Genomic DNA, 22451 nt, shown 5'->3' on the forward strand with positions numbered 1-22451 from the left:
ATGAGTGTGAAGTAAGCCAAGCAGAAAATGGTCAATAATCTATTAATACCTGAAGAATGTAAACAGCAAGAAAGGTGAGGTATTGTTTGGAATGATACAAAGATGGTATCATTAGAACTAATGGGATGAAATTAAGGGGAATATGAAGAAAAGTTGGTTAGACTGTGGAATAGTCTCCCAAAGGAAGGGGTGGAAGCCACAGGAGGACTTGAGTCATTACATTCTAGCTTAGATAAAGCACTTTAAAATATACTGTAGGAAACAATGCTTGTATTTGAATCTCTTAGGACATACTGAGACTCTTCTATGGTCAAACCAAGCCTTTAAGTGTTCCTTGTGGCCTGTTTTAAAAATCTGTTTATCTCGTAATAAATGCAGATACCAAGATAAACAAAACAGCACAAACAGCAGAGCTTGAGTATTTGCTGATAGACACATGGTTCAGGGCACTGCACCACAAGGACCAGGAAGGGCACAGATATGAGTGTGACCCTGTAGTTCTTTCTCTCAGCATAATATAACTACAGAAAGCTGTTTGTGCTCTATCCTTATGCAAGTTCAAATAGCCCCCATGGGATCTCTGATTTCCTAAGTGTAGCAGGATGTTTTATTGGTGGCACACTGGGGTCTAGTATAAGACATACAATCCAAGCCTTATAGAAAGCCTAGTGAAGGACAGATGGGTCCCAGCTGCAGAGTTCAGATCCAAATCTATCTTCATAACAAATCAAACCTTTCAAAGTTCAGGGATGTCGGGTTGTGAGGATTCTGGCTCATTATAAAGATAGGGGAGCAACTCCAAAATTTGGATCCAGACGATTCCAACTTTCTCAATGTTCAGGGATAATCAGATCAGAGGTTTTGGTTATGGCTCATCTCTAGCCCACGTGTGATTCCTTTTATGCACAGGCTCAGTAGCAAATTGAAAGGTGAGGAAAATAGGCTATGACGATATCAGTGATTCATTATAAGAGCAAATTGAGGAGCCATGTAAATATAGGAATAAAAACTTTTCCTGGGGAATAGAGATAAGAAGTGTGGGTATGTGAATATGAGAATTTCCTGTACTACAATCATGTACATTGCCAGCAAGGCTACAGGTGTTCACCATATGCTCTGGTAAAATGAAGCTGTAGTTGGGTGGCAGGGTGCACTAGCACATTTCTTAGTGTGTATTAGGATATGAAGTAGGTGGAGCATCTGAATCCAAAAAACCTAGGACTTTTTATACAGGAGTTAAGGACCAGTTACAAAGCAACAAGCTTGTGTGGGGAAGTGTGTCCACTGGAGGGAACACTGAATGACACGAACCCATGAATTAGATCAGTGATGTTGAATTTATATCACCATTTCCACTGGCATGGGTCCCAAGCCCAGCTATCGACATGTAGGGAATGGAAGCCAGAAAGGATGGGTGGCCAAGCATATGATATAGTTTGTCCCCTGGTGTGAGTTGTGTATGAGAATTTTTCTCAGCATTGGTAGACTCGTGTATGCATCAATATCACATGTCTTAATGGTTATGAAGGTGGGGAAAAGAGAGCAGAACAGGGAGGGAAGGGAATCAGAAGCAGTCAGTTGGATGGGGGAGAGAAGTGGGGGAATCTTTGAGGATAGGAGAAGGTGCAAAGTGAAGCAAGGGATATGAGGACAACTGGTGGGACCAAGAAGGAGAAGTACAGGGGAAGGAAGTTGGGCAGAAGGTGAAGTTTATGGGGAAGGTTCAGTAGGGTAGAACATTAGGAATAGGAAGGAAAAAGGAGGGAGGGTCGGATAGGAAGATAAAGGAGGCAGCTTTAAGCTGAATTTCAGCAGGTCATCTTACCAGTACTCATATCAATTATGAGGTACATCTATTTTGGTGCATAAATGTGATGAGCTGAGTGCACTCAAAATGGATTTACTCACAGATTTTGGAACTGCAGCCAATCAGGCCTCTGAGATCTTAGCATTTTGGGTCAGATTCTGATCACATTTTACTACCGTGTGAATCTAGAGTAACTCCACTAAAGTTGATGGAGCTACCCAAAAATTGCACTGGAACAAATGAGATTTAAAAAATCTGACCTTTTGTGTTTAACACTACCCATCTGGATCCTGCCAGAGCAGATTTTTGGGGGTCACCGCAGATCAAATGGATCCATGCTATAACATTAGGGGTACACACACTCTCTTGCAGCATGCTCTCTCTTTCTCTCATTTTGAGGGTATTACATTTGGGACTCTGAATTACTCAGCCTGCATTGAGTAGGTAGCTTCACCCTTGTATGCTACAGCAGGCAAATATTCCTGAATGAGTTCATACCATCTTTAGTATCAGTACAATGTTCAGTGGCACTGATATGCAAATATCAGGTTTATGATTAACTGCTTTAAAATTCCAAGGAATTCCAAGTACACTTATTTGCTTGTATAGTGAAATTGAAACATTACACCCTTTACTTATTATATTTAATCTTTACCAGCTGGTCCAAAGGACAGAATAAGTCATAGATATAGGGTTATATACAGCATGTAGTGACCCACTCTCACATATATCTAAGCTGTCCCCCATCCCCTCCAGTACCTCCTCTGTCAGAGACAAGTGAGACTGATGCATGAGCAGCCTTGAGGCCAGTGTTACAATACTGAATAAGGATTTTACACTAGTCCCATAAAATCCCCAAGTTTGTCACTGCTATAATACCTGTCACTACTAACCTAAGGAGCAGAAACCCTTCCTACAGAGGACAGTCTTGTCGTAGGGTGACCATATGTCCTGTTTTGACTGGGACGGGTCCCTATTTTAAACCCTGTCCTGGCCATTCTGACTTTTTTGGCAAAAGCCATCATTTGTCCCGTTTGCTCTTGCTGACTTGATCAGCTGGCAAGAGCAAACAGGACAAATGCCCGCTTTCGTCAAAAAGTGGGGTGCGGTGCAGAGGAACGTGCAGGGGAGGGTGAGCGGTGATGCCAGCCCGCGTGGGGAGGGGGGCTCGGGTGAGCGGCTCAGGCCAGCCCTGTGTGGGTGGAGAGGGAGGACTCAGGCTTGCCCCACACAGTATCCCATTTTCCCTTTAGGAAATATGGTCACCCTAGTCTTTTGGTAAGGCACCAGAATCAGGAGATCTGGATTATTTTTGTGGCTCTGCCACAGACTTTTTCTCTGACCAATGTCAGGTCTCTTCCACTCTCTCTCTGCATCAATTTTCACACCAGTACTATGTGTCTAGTATACTTATACTATGGTGTAATAATGCTTCTTGATATCAGAGGGGTGTAAAAGATAAGTTCATTATTGTTTGATGAGCACCATAGAAAATCCTATAAGTAAATAAATATGGTCCAATTCAAAATGAGGTCTCCCAGATCCCACTGCTGTACTACTGCTAATTGTGCCACCAGGGCTCCCATAATTTATCTGTCAGTCTTTAAGTTTATGTGGCATAACTCCTAGAGATGGGCTGTTCACCTCTGATCATTACAGTACTAGCCAGGAGGTTTTGCAAGAAAAGAAGATCAGAATTCATTGAACTAATTATTGTTGTTTGCACTATCCTAAAAAATTTGTTCCAAGTTAACACAAGAATATTTATTGTTCAAAGCGTCAAGTTGTTTCATTACAATGCAAACAGGAGATACTTTGATCTAGAAAATAAGATATGATATTTCAATCAGTATTAAGTACCAACTGCCCTTAATGATTTTAAAAATAAATTACTATAAAAATAAAATAAATATAAAATAATCAAAAGTTCCAACTATTCTATTATGTCATTATTACATATTGTAACATGTCATGTACTACTGAGAAGTCATGAAATAATGTAAAAAATAACAAAAGTAATATAAAAATGAAAAACCAGAACATTTCAAAAAAATTTCAAAACAAAATTTTCTGATACAAAATGTTTTGGTTTGGACACTATTTTGTGGAAATTTTGTCAACATTGATATGACAATTAAAAAAATGATTTAGTCAAAACAGCTTTTTCTGATGGATGCTCTATTCTCTTTGGAGATAATTGGTTAGGTGAAGAAGAGCTCTGTGTAGCTTGAAAGCTTGTCTCATTCACCAACAGAAGTTGGTCCAATAAAAGATATTGCCTCACCTAACTTGTCTCTCTAAGGTCAGTGTAATAGGCTGCTCATGTTTATGTGAATTACTCCACTCTGTTAGAGGGTGTTGATACTGCTAGGAAAGGGTTCAGTGGGTTCTGCTGACACTCAGAGCAGGTGAGTCATTATCATTACCCCATTATCATTACGCACACAGATGGAAAGTGGGAGTGGCCTCTAGAGACAACCTATGGTGTGCACTGAGCAGACCTGAAGGAAGAATCTAAGAAGCAGCCACGACTGGGGAGAAGGTTTGAATTGGTCTTTATGGGTGTGTCTACACTAGGCAATAAAGCCTTCTCTACTTGAACCAATAGGATAGTATCATACATACCAGTGGTGCAGTGAGTTAAGAACCAATGCAGTTGCTCCTGTGCCCACATTAGCAGTCTGTGCTCACACCATTACGGCCACTCTTTCCTCTGAGTATGTTTCCCTGGCACAGGTCCCAGAAGCAATGGATTCTGGGAGGCTTTGAAAGCCTACTTTGAAAGTGCACTGTGGGACAACTGTAGGGTGTCTGTTTGCACTGCTGGTCTTGTTATATCAGCAATCTCTGTCCACATGACTAGTAACATGGTGCAGCCTAATAGTTTAACCTGAATGGTTTTTGGCATACATGCCTACCATTGGGACCACTTTGGGTGTGGACATAAAGTGTGCAGCAAACTTGTTGTAAGTGTGAATGTGGGTCAATTTTATGAATTTGCCACGGTGCCAGCTAGATTTTAAAGCTGAAATAAAAAACTAGATTTGCCAATTTGATAAATGTTTTAGCCAATATTGGAATGGAATTTAATTAAGATAACCCCTTCTTATTGAGTCCAAGGAGAGTTAGCTTACTAATTTTAATGTTAGGTTCTCTTTAGGTCAGCTTTTACCTTGGACAGTATTCCTCCAATCAGCACACATTAGCCAATCAAAAGTTTATTAATTCATCCAAATATATAGAGAGATTAACTTTAGCTACACTAAACATTCTAGGCATATACTGAACACACAAATACAGTCTTGCAAGAAATTGTCATACACAAGGATTGAGGTTTAGCAGTTATACCATGTAACAATGCAAATTACCAATATTTCTTAATACATTTACTTATAATAATCAATTATCAATCCTTTAGTACCTCTTAAAGTATGATTATTATGCTTCCAGTACCTCCAAGGAGTAAAGATGCACTTGAATTAATGGCACTCTTAAAAGTGGGCTTCCTGCTATTTGATTTGTAAGGTATGAAAAGGACAAGTTTAAAATATCAAAAGCAATTGCTTAAAGTTACTGTTTAAATCTTTCTTAGTCCAGCCTTCTTGGACTTACAAAGGAGAGCCCAGTGCATAGCATTATTGAGCTAAAATCCAAAATATGGTTACTTGAGGTCTCACTATAGTTTAGAGTCAACAAGATAACTTTCAGTTATTTATGTTAAAGACTCAGAAGCAGAAATACAATCTTTGAAATGAAATCTCACCATTTTTTCTTAGTTCTGTTAATCCTAGGCAAGGTTAATCCTTTCCACTGGGCTTGTCCAACTATCAGTAGCGCTTCTGAATTCTGCAGCTTCTTTGTGGGCTTGGTCAACTGTGCTTCAACCTGTAGCCCTGGAGGAGGGCACAGGCTGTCTGTGGTGGCCTCAAAGTTATATACCCTGTTTCGGGGTCCCATGGAGAAGGGCAATCTTATTTTCTAGTGGAACGCTTTCCAAATTGCTTTCAGCTCCCTTCATTTCTCTGCTGCTTCTGTTGGTATCCAGTAGATGGCATTGATATATGACATATTTCTTCTATGCTTCACTTAGTCGGAGGGATTTTTTATATGTGATTCAATTTGTGGATTGTATTTCAGTATTAGCCCAGACTATTTATTGGAATGCTATTTTTAAAGAAATTTCTCTTAACATTCCAAAGTTAGGTGCTTTTATATCTTTTAACATTACTTTCTCCTTCTTGTGCTGTACAATTCCTATCAGTGCAACAAACAAAATAAAATTTTCTTAGCCTTCTAAATCAAGGGACATAGTCCATACATACTTTGATTGTATACGAGCATTTCACATCCTTTAGGCCTTACAATAGAACAAGAGGCATTATCCACATAGAGAGAGATGGTTTATCTGATTCACAAGGCAGACAGATGTAAATCTTCTAACTGGGGGGTGAAAGACATATTGAAGGAACAAAATAGACTATCCAGGGTTTATTTGGTTCATAATGCAAACAAATATATAGTTTATAATTTGGAGTGAAAACATATGCACTGGACTTCTTGTAGTAACAGTAAACTGTTCATAATGGATTTAAACTCGCAGCTTCCCCACCAATCTCTTGGGCCACTTTATGTATTAGTCTGCTTGGCCACCTTTTGGGCTAGGTCAGGCCAGGGAGACAAGTTTTATCCATATGTAAATAATACACTTATTTAGCCCCCTTAATTTCCATACTTGGGGAACGGAACTTTTAGGTTTAGCTGAGTTGTGAGTCTCTAGACAAAGTGTCTCTCACAAAGTGAATCATTTTCATACTGTCTTTACTTCCTAGGTGGATTTCTGTACTAAGTAGACCCTATTCTGGAGTAAACAGAGGTGGATAGCATTTCTGACTTTTTAGGTCCAGGATGTCTTGATAATTATTAATCATTCCAGGCATATCTCTCTCTTATAGCTCTCACGATGTAAGGGAACCATGCAGTGATTCACCTGATAAATTTCTCTAGTGTACACAAGGCCTATGTTATCTTATTATTGTTTTGTTCGTTAAAGCCACACCCCAGGAAGGGGTGAATTTGGACTTTATATACTGTGTGGACTGTGTTGTAAAAGGTACAATCACTTTCTCTATATTTCTCTTATAGCAACATACAAATGAGAGATGGAAAATACCTATTAGGTCATCTAGTCCAGCTCCCTAGCAGAACAGGATTGATATCACAGTATATTCATCTCATGGGTCAGAACTAAGTACATCTAGTGTAGTTTTAAATGTCACTATTGATGAGGACTGCCATTGCTTCCCTTGGAAGACTGTTCCAGGGCCTAATGCTATCACATTTACTGTCAGGAAGTTTATAGCCTCATAGTCAACCTCAACCTTGCCCCTCTCATTTTCATTTTTGCTCCATCCCTCTGTAGTATCCTCAGAAGTTCTTCTTCCTTCCTGGTACAGTAACTCCTCACTTAAAGCCATCCAGGTTAGTGTTTTTACGTTGCTGATCAATTAGGGAACATGCTTATTTAAAGTTGTGCAATGCTCCCTTCTAACATCGTTTGGCAGCTGCCGGCTTTGTCTACTGCTTGCAGGAAGAGCAGCCCCTTGCAGCTAGCTGGTGGGGGCTTGGAACCAGGGTGGACTGGCAGCTCCCCCCCGCCCCCCCATCAGCTCCCCACTCCCCAAAGTTCCCTGTGCAGCAGCTGCCTGCAGTTCAGCTGTGTCCCACTCCCCACTGCCATGTGCTGCTCCTGCCCTCTGCCTTGGAGCTGCTCCCCGAGACTCCTGCTTGCTGTGCCGGGGGTGGAGGGAAGGGGCTAATGTCAGGGTGTCCCCTCCCCTCTGCTCCTGTACCCTGCTTATCCCATCTTCCATAGAGCAGGGCTCAGGACAGAGGGAGCTTGCACCTGCTGCCCTCTGAGCAAGCTGATCTAATTAACAAGGCAGTGTACTTAAGGGAAATGCGCATATCTCCCTCCATTCCTGCTGCCTTGCAGAGTGGGAGAGTTAACCCTTGAGGGCTCAGCCAATTGCTAGTTCATCATTTAGCAGTAAGGGAAATATCCCACCCTCTGACTCCTCCACCTCAACCAAGCTTCACAATCATCATCACTGTGTCCCAGTATTAAATTGTTTGTTTAAAACTTATACTCTGTGTGTGTGTATATATATATATAATATAGTCTATTGTCTGGTGGAAAAAAATTCCCTGGAACCTAACCCCCTCATTTACATTAATTCTTATGGGGAAATTGGATTCGCTTAACATCGTTTCGCTTAAAGTTGCATTTTTCAGGAACATTACTACAACATTAAGTGAGGAGTTACTGTATCTATAATTACAGGTTTCAGAGTAGCAGCGCATCATCAGAGATCTACAACCTATCCTGAAAGATGATCCTTTACTCTCACAGATCTTGGGAGACAGACCTGTCCTCGCTTACAGACAACCCCCCAACCTAAAGCAAATACTCACTACCAACCACACATCACTGAACAAAACCACTAACCCAGGAACCTATCCTTGTAACAAACCCCGATGCCAACTCTGTCCACATATCTATTCAAGTGACATCATCATAGGACCTAATCACTTCAGCCATACCATCAGGGGCTCGTTCACCTGCACATCTACCAATGTGATATATGCCATCATGTGCCAGCAATGCCCCTCTGCCATGTACATTGGCCAAACCGGACAGTCTCTACGCAAAAGAATTAATGGACACAAATCTGACATCAGGAATCATAATACTCAAAAACCAGTGGGAGAACACTTTAACTTGTCTGGTCATTCAGTGACAGACCTGCGGGTGGCTATATTACAGCAGAAAAACTTCAAAAACAGACTCCAACGAGAGACTGCTGAGCTGGAATTGATATGCAAACTAGACACAATCAACAAAGGATTGAATAAGGACTGGGAATGGCTGAGCCATTACAAACATTGAATCTATCTCCCCTTGTAAGTATTCTCACACTTCTTATCAACCTGTCTGTACTGGGCTAGCTTGATTATCACTTCAAAAGTTTTTTTTCTCTTACTTAATTGGCCTCTCAGAGTTGGTAAGACAACTCCCACCTGTTCATGCTCTCTGTATGTGTGTATATATATCTCCTCAATATATGTTCCATTCTATATGCATCCGAAGAAGTGGGCTGTAGTCCACGAAAGCTTATGCTCTAATAAATTTGTTAGTCTCTAAGGTGCCACAAGTACTCCTGTTTTTTTTTGTATCTATAATTGGCTCATTACGAGTTATTCGCCATCTAAAGTCATATCTTCCGGTTTGTGGCACCATCAACTGTTGATGTGGATAAATGTTGAAGTTTAACTTCTAATAGGGAACAAGTTTCTGATCTCAAAGAAACTACCTATTTCCATGCAACTGTGCCTAGTGACCAAATAAAGAACAACTGAAGAAAATGCCTCAGAAAATAGTGACTATGATACATAAGCAGAATTATTTCCAAATAGTATTTTTCAGATTTTTACATAAGGCATCAGTTGCTTTCAGTTTGAAGATTTTCCCACCACATGCCCCTTCAGAAACACAGTGGCAGTCAGATCAGTTTATCAATTTACACTGATGGATCCATCATTCATTGGGTTACCAATGGAAGAGAGATGTTAGAACTTGCATGCATGACAAGCCTTACCATTCCATCATCTTCTAAAACTGAGCAAGGACTTCAGGAAGAGTAATATGTTTGCAGAGATAAGAAACACACGATGTAAGTTATGATGCATATTATGAATTATTTAAATTGTGAGCTCCTTAAGACAAGGACCAAGTTTCCATATTTGTTTGTGAGGTGCCTGGCTCACTTTGAATGATTAATTATCTATTAAAAAGATGCACAGATATATAGTCTAATATTATAGGCATCATTTGACATCTGTAGACCTTGGAACTATGAGGGTGAAATTCACAATCTTATTTAAAGCAGAAAAGGATGAAAGCTGTAAAGTTTGAATCAAAATGCACATTTCCAACACCCCAAAGTGCAGGGTTTTTTAGATACAGAGTTTTGGCTCAGCTTATTTGAAAGATAATGACCATTTGAAAATTTAGAGCTGGATTCAAGTTTGAAACTACCTGAAGATCTTGTGGATTTGGTTCCGGCCCATCTCTAATGTAATGTTCTTCGAGGAAGAACTGACTGCTGAGTAGATCTGGGTGAAGTTTTTCAGTAGAATATTAAATTAGACAAAAATATAGTTTCAGCTGAATAAAAAACAAACTAAAATTCAAGAGTCACAGCAATCACTTAGAAACAATGGTTTGTTTGGAAACTTAGCCAGATTTGTTTATAAAAAATTAAACAAAAAGTAGCGAACACCTAAAAACAAAACAAAAAAAGTGAAAACAAACAATTTTAAGTCAAATGAAATACCTTGTTTCACTCAAAATTAATTTTTCATTTTTTTGTTTCATTGAGAAAAAACAAAAAAAAACAGTTTAGTTTCAAAAGAAAGCAATTTTTGTTTTTGTGTGTTTTGCTAGGGAGGGGTGGGGGGGGGTGGGGTTAATTCAGCCACCAAAATGAAATTGATTATCTGGTCAGCTCTACTGCTTAGTATTTCCGACAGAATGTTCTCCAGTACTGAGGACTATAGATTTGTGAATTCAGCTTTGTTGGGGTTTTTTAATTGCTATCATGTAAATTCATTTTCAAAGTGGGAGGTTTAGTGTCCTAATAAATATCAGGACTTGAAGGAAGAAGTCAGAAGTGTTCTGGAAAACTCCCAACCCCTGGTTCTCAGAGGAAGATTGAAGTTCAATCCAGCACTGAATTTGGATAGATTTGAAGTTCTGTGTTTTCTCATTTAAAACCAAATCCTCTTAATTTTTAATATAAAAATATGGCCCTAAAGAAAAGATGCATTGTCTACTTATTGTCAGTATCTTTCCATAGTTATACCATAGAATATCAGGGTTGGAAGGGACCTCAGGAGGTCATCTAGTCCAACCCTCTGCTCAAAGAAGGACCAAGCCCCAGACAGATTTTTGACCCAGATCCCTAAATGGCCCCCTCAAGGATTGAACTCACAACGGCCAACGCTCAAACCACTGAGCTACCCCTACCACCCACCTAGTGCCTTATACTGGAGTATCTCATTTTGGTTACAGAACAGGAATAAGCTATACCAGTATAAAAGCATTCACACAGGGTTTTCCTATTTTAACTACAGCAGTATAGTTTAAGGAGCAAAACTTTCTAGTGTACACAAGTCCTTCACCACTTCACAATATTTCACTAAAAAGAAGCAAGGTAAGATTTAACCAACATTCCCACCAGATTGTACTAGTTATTAATTTTGGTTAAGGCGCATGTTTTGAAGACAATGGACTTATTTATAAGTTGGAAAAATACTAGAATACAACTTTATAGACCCAGGCATCTCCTGAAATCAAGCTGTGCAGATGGCAAATCTCTTGCAAGTAAGGATAATAAATCTTGACCATGGTGACTCACTATACAGTACACGGAAAACATTTACTTGAATGACAACTGATTGATGCCTGTTACAGTGCTAATTAGTCTATGGATGTGGGATGAAAGCCAACATCTTTTAATGAGTACAGTAATGATTCAGAACATCAAAGATATTGTTTAGGCCTATAACCACAACCCTTAACATCTGTGTGCTCTGTAATGACAATTTCATTAACTGCTTTCATAAGTTATATACTGTACATAAGTTTATTATTAATATTGTGCATCTGGCACAAAGCAGCTACGATGGTACATTTGATAATTCTAATGGCTATATCTGTGGTTTTGTGCCTTCTGTGTCATGAGAGAGTCCACTCCCTATATGGAATGCTGGCTCCAGTCCTGTTCTACATGGAAAACATTTAGTTTCCTTGGGGGGTGACACAGCTGTTGCATTTTGTGTCAATAAAGGGCAGAGATGTGCCTGAGGCAACAATGCAAGCTGCAAATAAAATGCATCAGCTACCACGTTTGAAAAGTACTATGCATTTGTTTCCAACTTGCTAAGGAAATCTGGGTTTCTCAGGAAATATCTGAGAAATGTCCCTGTATTAAACAAACACTAGAAACCAAATCACTCTCTGCCATTTAATAAAATGTAGGTCAACTTGTCTGGCCAAAATGAATGTGCATGTAATTAGTGGGGTGGATTCGTTTTCTGCTTCCTGTTAGTAACAGGTAATTAACAGGTACTTCCTTCCTGTCCCAGTCCAGCTCTGTTTCTTGTGGTGCTCAGCTACTGCTCTGATGTGTGCCCTTAAAATGTGTATAATGATAACGATAATTTTCATTCTGCTTTGTGCATCATGCTTCTCTTTTCACCCCTGAGACAGAGGTCAGTAGTCATCACAGGCAGAAGCAAATGGTGGTACTGCTTTTCTTTTGCTATAGTTACAAATGGACATCATGATGAATAGTGTAAACTTGAACCTCTGAACACCAGTCAACCACTGATGCAAACCCAGCTATTACGACTTAAATATAAACTAGCAAGTTTGTCCCAGAACATCACCAACCTCTGTTCCAACCTTTTAGGATATCATGTTATGGTTAGCAAAGAAAGGGAAGTTCAGTCAATGAAGGCATTTGACTTTTATTCCTAGTGACCTAGGTTCAGACTTCTGCAGCTTTGGATTCAAATCCTTACGATTTCACCCTGAAGCTAATGGGGTTTGAGGTTCGTCAGCAGCTTTCAGGATCTAATTCTCCGCTCTCAAATGAAGTACATTTGATGGTATAATCTTAGTTCCCAGCTGGCAATCATGTAGAGGGGAGGGAAGCTTGCTGTGAATGGGGGGGGCAGAGGCATAGGAGGGGGAGTGAGGGGAGCTACTGAGATTCAGCCATGAGGGTGTGGAGACGGGGGAGCTAGCTCTAGGCTGGGAAGGAGCAACCCAGCAGTTCCTTCATGGCTGGTGCCCTGTGCTTCCCCCTGCCTACTTGGTGGCTGGTGCCCTGTGTGCAAGTGCCCCCCTGCCCAGATACCAGTGCCCTGTCCCCTGCCCCGATGGCTGGAACATGTGCTCCTGCCCCTCCCTTGGGCCAGGTGTCTCCACCAGGCTAGAAGGTGGAACTGGGCTGGGCCAGGGAATCACGGGAGTAGCCTCCTCTGTTACCAGCTTTGCCCATTACTTTGGGGTATGCTCATTTATTAAGGTTACTCTTCTGGGAGGGGGGTTCTGTATTTCTATCAATGTACTTCTTGTGTCATTTGTGTTCTTATATGGAGCTCTACTTCTCCCTGCTGCAAGTTCCCTCCCAAAAGAGCTATCCTGTAGGACCTAGGTTCCCCAGGGCTGGGTTCTCCTAGCCTCAGAATCAGGCGAACACACACACATTAACATAGCACATCTGAGAGGACCGGGTTAATCATCACTCCCAAGCTGACCACTTATATGCCCCTGGACTCAGTAGACTGGGTCGAGCAGCACTTCCGAGCTGCCACCCTCATATGTCCCAGTTCAGCACGTCCCTATCCCCACTTTCACATTACAATTGTTCTGGTAGTAACCCACTTGATGAGCAAACCCCACAGGATTTTTGGGTGCTTCAGGGATCTTATAGCTTAGGTATGAGGAGCGTTGCTGCAGAGTGAATGAGGAAACCAAAAAACACCCACGGGTGGGAGGAGAGAGAGAGAGAGAGAGAGAGAGAGAGAGAAGCAACCAGCTTAATCATGAAAGTTATTTATTGCCAGATAATAACCATAGGGGAGCCAAACAAACAAAACAGTTATAATATTGAATCTAACTTAAACTTGATTATAAAAGTCAGGTTTAGAAAACTATAACTGATCACACAAATCAGAGTCAGAAGGCTATACCTAGGGACATCAAGAGAGAGAGAGAGCTGGGTTCTCACCACTCCATGAAGCTTGAATTGATCGGGGGTCCCAGGTGGTGTGGTAACTGAGGGTCTGGAGGGCTGGAGACAGGCAGAGCCCTCAGCATGATCAGTCAGGAGAAGATGAAGTCCCAGTGGAACTGATACGGATTTTGAATCCAGGCATCAGAACACTTACTTGAGCATGGGTAGGGGTTTTTGTAGAGAAACAACAATAGTTCAAGAGAGAACACTAGATTTGTTTATGTGTAAACAAGGGAGTTTCGTTCAAAGTTGTTTCGTTCAGACCATGGGAGCTGATCATTCCTGGCTTTGGGCAGTGTTTCTTGTAGGGAGCTCACAATGCAATTAGGGAGCTTCACTATTTTGGATACCAAAAAAGGATTTATTACTAGAATTGGTCTGATAACTACTGAGCTGGGTGTGTGCAGGCATGGATTCATTAACATCTGGAGCAGAGATCCCCCATCATGCACTGCTTCCCTGCTTTTCTGGTCCCAGAGTTCTGTGCAGTTCTTTCCCTGGAATCTCTATTTTCCATTCTGTATGCTAATGGAGATGCCTCCTTGTCCCATCTTTGATGCAAATGAGGCTAGAGTTGTTTCCTTAATCCTGTCATCCTTATCCCAGGGGTTAGGTGTGTCTCTCCTGGCCTTTTCATTGCTTTTTGTAAGTCTTTCTTCTGATGCAGATGCAGAGATCTTTTCTGAGCAAGACAGACATGCCCTGTTTCCCCAAGAACACAGAGCTGCTAGGTAACACCTCTCCCGGCTGTCTGTCTCCCTTGTGCGGTCTCTGCACACCAGCCCTGGGCAGTTGGCAGCTTTAACTCAAAGGAAACCCAGGATTGCTGCTGTGGATGATATTGCAGATAAAAATGAATACACATTAATTATCAGGGTCACGTGAGAAATGTTTTCATCGCATCCACCAGTACTATCTCTAAAACATACTATCATTGTTCCATGGTTATTATGAAAAGTGCCCTCTTTCTTTAAATCTCTAGCAGGAAGGTAGGCAAAAACTCTGCAATGAAGCTGAAGGAGACAGAGCAATAATACCACTTTCCTTATTGTAATAATGTTCCTTGTTCAGTGTTACAAGAAATTTACTCTTTCTGATTCTCTACTCTTGTCACGTGGCAGTGTCCACGCTGTAGAAATATAATTGCAAGCATTATATTTTGGAGCATTCTTGACTTTGTCAGTCCCTCACTTTCATAAGTGTGGAATTCACAGAAGGAGAGAAAAGGAAGTCAACATGCAAGCATTTCACAAACCCAGGACATGCTCTCGTACTTAATTTCATGATATCATCAAGCACCAGCATATTTCCAACATAGATCATCTTAGGGAAACAATACCCATTTTTTGGCTTTCATTTCAAGAGGTCTGTTTTCAAATTCATGAAAATCTGGTTTCAAATTTAGAGTTAAGGCTTGACCCTTCATAACCTTCCGTTTAAGGCATTGGATTAGGAGTCGGAAGATTTGGACTCTGTTTCTGGCTTAGCCACAGACTTCCTATGTGCCCTTAGGCAAGTTATGTGATTTTTGTATCTCAGTTCCCCATCTGTAAAATGGAATAATAGCACTTCCCTACGTCACAAGAATGTTGTGAGGATAAATCTGTTAATCTTTGCAATGTGTGCTAAAGAAAAGCCTATAGATACAAACCTGAATACATATGAATGACCCTTTCAGATAAAACCTAGGCAGCCAAACAACTTGTGAATTAACATTAATACATACTATTGTACAAAACTCAACCTCAAAGGGGTGCACAGGTGTAAGGGTCTTTTATTCTTCCAAGAAAGAAAGGTATCTTATTTGTCTGAGAAATTCCTCATGTGCATGTTTTCAGACCTGGATTCGGAGCATCAATTGCTACAGCAACACGAAGCAATTATTCACCACTCTGTTCATCTGTAACAAAAGGTAAACCTGACACATTGATTTTTTTTCCTCCAAGGTTTTTAATTAATAATTCACCTTCAAGGAGATGAGCTGATGATTCTTAACTGAAATAGGAGTAGAGGTGGGGGAACGATTCAGAGATCAGTTTATTCTCTATTGTGAATTATTCATGGACCATCTAAGACTTTTACAAACCAGTTCATTATTCTGAATTTTTTTCTTAATGGCTTATGCAAATCTATTTCAACCTATGCATTTCTGACCAATCATTCACTTCAACGTTTCTTTTGAATATTTGCAAGTCCCTATTCATTCTGTGGCCTAAGGCCTGGTCTACACTACGAGTTTAGGTCGAATTTAGCAGCATTAAATCGAATTAAGCCTGGACACGTCCACATGATGAAGCCCTTTTTTTCGACTTAAAGGGCCCTTTAAACCAGTTTCTTTACTCCACCTCCGAAAAGGGGATTAGCACTGAAATCAGCCTTTGCGGGTCAGATTTGGGGTAGTGTGGACAGAATTTGACAGACCAGGTAGACAGGAAAAGTCCCGCGAACTTTTGAATTTCATTTCCTGTTTGCCCAGCGAGGAGAGCACAGGTGACCACGCAGAGCTCTTCAGCACAGGTAACCATGATGGAGTCCCATGATCGCAAAAGAGCTCCAGCATGGACCGAATGGGAGATATGGGATCTGCTCGCCATATGGGGAGACAAATCAGTGCTAGCTGAACTCCTTAGCAGTAAATAAAATGGCAAAATATTAGAAAAAGTCTCAAAGGCCATGAAGGACAGAGGCCATAACAGGGACGCACAGCAGTGCCGCGTGAAAATTAAGGAGCTAAGGCAAGCCTACCACAAAGCCAGAGAGGCAAACGGAAGGTCCGGGGCAGAGCCGCAAACATGCTGTTTCTACGCGGAGCTGCATGCCATGCTAGGGGGTGCAGCCACCACTACCCTAACCATGTGCTTTGACTCCATCAATGGAGAATCACGCAACAGGGAAGCGGGTTCGGGGTACGAGGAAGATGATGATGAAGACAATGACGATAGCTCACAGCAAGGAAGCGGAGAAACCGGTTTCCCCAACAGCCAGGATATGTTTATCACCCTGGACCTGGAACCAGTAACCCCTGAGCTCACCCAAGGGGTGCTCCCAGACCCTGAGGGCACACAAGGGACCTCTGGTGAGTGTACCTTTGTAAATATTATACATGGTTTAAAAGCAAGCATGTTTAATGATTAATGATTAATTTGCCCTGGCAATCGTGGCCAGTACAGCTACTAGAAAAGACTGTTAACTTGTATGGGGATGGAGCAGAAATCCTCCAGGGATATCTCCAGAAAGCTCTCCTTCATGTACTCCCAAAGCCTTTGCAAAAGGTTTCTGGGGAGGGCTGCCTTATCCCGCCCGCCATGGTAGGACACTTTACCACGCCAGGCCAGTAGCATGTAGTCTGGAATCATTGCATAACAAAGCATGGCAGTGTATGGTCCCGGTGTTTGCTGGCATGCAGACAACATCCATTCCTTATCTCTCTTTGTTATCATTCACGGTCACCTGGTTGAAATGGGTGATTTTATTAAGGGGACATTCAGAGGTGCCTGTTCTTGCTCTGCTGAAATGTTCCCCGCTGTTAGCCACGCGGTAGTGGGGAGGGGTGAAGTGATCATCCCAGAGAATTGGGTGGGGGAGGGGGTAGTTGGGTTTGTGCTGTGTGTTAACCCAGAAACCGCAGCCCCTCCTTTTACACTGCAAACCCATTTTAAATGGCCAACCCAACGGGTGCTTGGTATGGGAAATGAGGGCGCTGCTGTTTGAAACCATTCCCACATGTTATGAAGGTTAAAAAAGCCAAAAGACTGTGACTTACCATGGCTGCCTGCAAGCCGAATTCTGTTGCCTGGCACTGCATGAGTGATCTCTCACACCAAACCGGGAGGCCCTCAATATAAGAGGAAAAATGCGACCTTGTAACGAAAGCACATGTGCTGTGTAATGTGAACGGCAAAATTTAACGTGAAAGAGTGTACCCATTGTTCTTTAAAATGTGTCTTTTTTAACCACCTCTGAAAATGTTTCTCCTTCGCTGAGGCTAGAGAAGATTAGAAGGAGAAAACGGCAGACTTGGGATGATATGTTCTTGGAGCTCCAGATGTCCTCCCATGCTGACAGAGCACAGCAGAATGCATGGAGGCAGTCAATGTCAGAGTGCAAAAAAGCACAATATGAACGAGAGGAGAGGTGGCGGGCTGAATCGCAGGCTGAAGAAAGCAAGTGGCGGACTGAAGAGGATAGGTGGCGTCAGCTTGCTTACAGAAGGCAAGAGTCGATGCTCCGGCTGCTGGAGCATCAAACTGATATGCTCCAGCGTATGGTTGAGCTGCAGGAAAGGCAGCAGGAGCAGAGACCACTGCTGTGTAACCAATAGCCCTCCTCCCCACATTCCATAGCCTCCTCACCCAGACGCCCAAGAACGGGGGGGGGGGACCTCCGGCCACCCAGTCACTCCATCCCAGATGATTGCCCAAGCATCAGAAGGCTGGCCTTCAATAAGTGTTAAAGTTTTAAAGTTTTAAACTGCAGTGTGTCCTTTACCTTCCCTCCTCCCCCACCCCTCCTGGGCAACCTTGGCTGTTATCCCCCTAGTTGTGTGATGAATTAATAAAGAATGCATGAATGTGAAGTAACAATGACTTTATTGCCTCTCCAAGTGGTGCTCAAAGGGGAAAGGGGAGGGTGGTTAGTTTACAGGGAAGTAGAGTGAACCGGGGGGGGGGGGGGGGATGGTTCATCAAGGAGAAACAAACAGAAGTCTCACACTGTAGCCTGGCCAGTCACAAAACTGGTTTTCAAAGCTTCTCTGATGCACACCGCACCCTGTTGTACTCTTATAACCGCCCTGGTGTCTGGCTTCGCGTAATCAGTGGCCAGGCGATTTGCCTCAACCTCCCACCCCGCCATAAATGTCTCCCCCTTACTCTCACAGATATTGTGGAGCGCACAGCAAGCAGCAATAACAATGGGGATATTGGCTTCGCTGAGGTCTGACCGAGTCAGTAAACTGCGCCAGCGCACTTTTAAACGTCCAAATGCACATTCCATCACCATTCGGCACTTGCTCAGCCTATAGTTGAACAGGTCCTGACTACTGTCCAGGCTGCCTGTGTACGGCTTCATGAGCCATGGTATTAAGGGGTAGGCTGGGTCCCCAAGGACAACGATAGGCATTTCAACATCCCCAATGGTTATTTTCTGGTCCGGGAAGAAAGCTCCTTCCTCCAGCTTTTGAAACAGACCAGAGTTCCTGAAGACGCGAGCATCATGTACCTTTCCCAGCCATCCCACGTTGATGTTAGTGAAACGTCCCTTGTGATCCACCAGGGCTTGCAGCAGCATTGAAAAGTACCTCTTGCAGTTTATGTACTCGGTGGCTTGGTGCTCCAGTGACAAGACAGGGATATGGGTTCCGTCTATTGCCCCACCACAGTTTGGGAATCCCATTGCAGCAAAGCCATCCACTATGACCTGCATTTTTCCCAGAGTCACTACTCTTGATATCAGCAGGTCTTTGATTGCGTTGGCTACTTGGATCACAGCAGCCCCCACAGTAGATTTGCCCACTCCCAATTGATTCCCGACTGACCGGTAGCTGTCTGGCACTGCAAGCTTCCACGGGGCGATCGCCACTCACTTCTCAACTGTGAGGGCTGCTCTCATCCTGGTATTCTGGCACTTCAGGGCAGGGGAAAGCAAGTCACAAAGTTCCATGAAAGTGCCCTTACGCATGCGAAAGTTTCGCAGCCACTGGGAATCATCCCAGACCTCCAACACGATGCGGTCCCACCAGTCTGTGCTTGTTTCCCAGGCCCAGAATCGGCGTTCCACGGCATGAACCTGCCCCAGTAACACCATGATTTGCACATTGCTAGGGCCTGTACTTTGTGAGAGGTCTATGTCCATGTCAATTTCCTCATCACTCTTGTCGCTGCGCTGCAGTTGCTGCAATCGCCTCCTCGCCTGGTTTTGCTTTGGCATGTTCTGGCTCTGCATATACTCCAGGACAATGCGCGTGGTGTTCATAGTGCTCATAATTGCTGCGGTGATCTGAGCGGGCTCCATGATCCCAGTGCTATGGCGTCTGGGCTGAAAAAAGGCGTGAAACTATTGTCTGAGGGAGGGAGGGGCGAGTGACAACATGACTTACAGGGAATTAAAATCAACAAAGCTGGCTGTGCATCAGGGAGAAACACAAACAACTGTCACACAGAATGGCCCCCCCAAAGATTGAACTCAAAACCCTGGGTTTAGCAGGCCGTTGATTTCACGGAGGGAAGGGGAAGCAAATGAATACAGAACAAATCTGGTCCATCTATCTTTTACATTTTAGGCTGGCAGCAGACGGTGCAGCATGACTGATAACCATCGGCATCTTCTGGGTGCTTGGCAGAAGATGCTGTATTACAATTGCTAGCCATCATCGTCAAGACGGTTCAATAGGACTGCCGGCAGGACTGAGTCTCCAGGAGACAAAACATGTCTGTCCAGGTGCCTCTGACCGAACTCACTGAGGAATATGACAATGACTGATACCAGTCGTAATACACCATCTACTGCCAAAAGGCAAGGAGCTGCTGCTGTATAGCAATGCAACCCCACATCTGCCAGAACCCAGATAGCCGATGAAGGCTACCAGTCATAGTGCACCATCTACTGCCAAAAGGCAATTAGCTGCTGCTGTGTAGCAATGCAGTACCACGTCTGGCAGCACCCAGATGACATATGGTGACGGTGAGCTGAGCTGAGCGGGCTCCATGCTTGCCGTGGTATGTTGTCTGCACAGGTAACCCAGGTAAAAATCGATTGTCTGCCGTTGCTCTGATGGAAGGGGAGGGGCCTGATGACATGTACCCAGAACCCCCCGCGACACTGTTTTTGCATCATCAGGCATTGGGATCTCAACCCAGAATTCCAATGGGCGGCGGAGACTGCAGGAACTGTGGGATAGCTACCCACAGTGCAATGCGCTGGAAGTCGATGTTAGCCTCGGTACTGTGGACGTGGTCCGCCGACTTAATGCACTTAGAGCATTTTATGTGGGGGGACACACAATCGACTGTATAAACCCGATTTCTATAAAACCGGCTTCAATAAATTCGACCTAATTTCGTAGTGTAGACATAGCCTAAGTCACATGGTATTGTTTCTGCTCCCTGACTGGATGGCTTCAAAACCCACAAAGGTCTTTCAAGATGACTATAAGAACACTTCTGCTATGAGCATTCATGCAAATACATTGTCAAGTGCATGGTGGGACAAATGCAGAGTTGTGTGCATGTTTGACATTTCCTCTTCTCACAAGCATTCTGTTGAACAAAATTTCATTAACGTGACTGTTGAGGAAAAGTGAATAAGAGGGCTGGCAAGTATTTCCAAAGCAAATTCAGGGCTTTTATGCAGACAATTGTTCCCACATGCTTTTTTTGCAGTATTTATCCTGGTCTCCCTGATGAGGCGAAAGAGTGAGAGAAGCTTTTTATTGTGTTGCTAACCCACACTCCGTGCACTCTGTAGAGCACAGTTCTGTTGACGCTGTCTGTGCCCCAGCACCTTGAGAGAGAAGCAGGAGTAGAGCGGATGGATCCCCAACTGCACACATTCACCAGTAACCCTCAAACACTTCATGGGAAGTGTGCAACAGGCATGGAAGCTACTGCTGTCCTATGGATGCAGGAGGAGACTAACAGTGTCTCTACTGCTGCTGAGTGAGCTGCATGGGAGTTTCTTTATCCCATCCAGTGGACCCTAGCAAATCTCCCCTGAGCAAAGTTTGTGTATTTAGGTTGCCTGCATGGATGAGAATTTGGCCCTTGAAATCAGAGACTGAATAGAGTGGGGAGTGAATGTACCCAAGTACCTGGCTATAGTGATTAATTCCAGAGGACAAAGGCAGGAAAGCTGCAAGGACATCAGATAATATTAGCTTAGCAATCAATACCCATCTCAAGTGCTTCATGCCATCCACTGTGCCCATCTGGGCTGCCATGGCTGGAGGCCATCTGCAAACTCCATTCTTACTTTGTGACTTTTGTTCAAATGCCAAGATCTGAGTCATTCCAATCCCCTGGTAACACTGCCAGAGCAATGGCCTTACTAGGAAACTGAATCCACTCCTTCCTTCAAAGAGTCTGCATCACTTCATTTAAGGAACAGAGTTGCAGGCTGTAGATCTTAGCAACTGGAAATAGTTACGGTATTTGATCATGCAGCTATTCCCTGTGTCCGCACAGAAGTACTCCCTTCAACATATTAAGTAAGATTGTGTATCAGCTAAAGCGATGTTTTCGCAGCAGCATCCCACATCATTATTTTACACAAATTCTATTAGCAAAACTCCAAGGGCCAGAAGATGGCTATTAGGTATAGGCCCACACTGGAAGTGCTGCTCACCAGGTCTGCCCCAAAGAGACCTCCAGGAGGCAATGTCTCCTAGACTTCTTGTGGTACATAGCTGCTCTTCTACCCCCTAGAAGCAAGGTGCAGCTGGCTAGCTGTGCTAGCTGGGGTAGAGAGGGAGCAGGGCCTCCATACTCTTCCCCCAACTTCTCTTGTGGTATCTTGAACACTGCCCCTACTCTTGCTAGGGTTGCCAACTTTCTAATCACACAAAACCGAACACCCTAGCCCCGCCCTGGCCCAGAGGCCCCACCCCCTGCCTCGCTCCTTCCCCGAGGCCCTGCCCCCCCACTCACTACATTCCCCTTCCCTTGGTGGCTTGCTCTCTCCCACCCTCACTCATTTTCACTGGGCTAGGGCAGTGGGTTGGGGTGCGGAAGGGGGTGAGGGCTCTGGGGTGGGGCTGGGAATGAGGGGTTTGGGGTATAGGAGGG

The sequence above is a fragment of the Trachemys scripta genome, chromosome 4 (assembly GCF_013100865.1).
Source record: "Trachemys scripta elegans isolate TJP31775 chromosome 4, CAS_Tse_1.0, whole genome shotgun sequence".
NCBI classification, from domain to species: Eukaryota; Metazoa; Chordata; order Testudines; family Emydidae; genus Trachemys; species Trachemys scripta.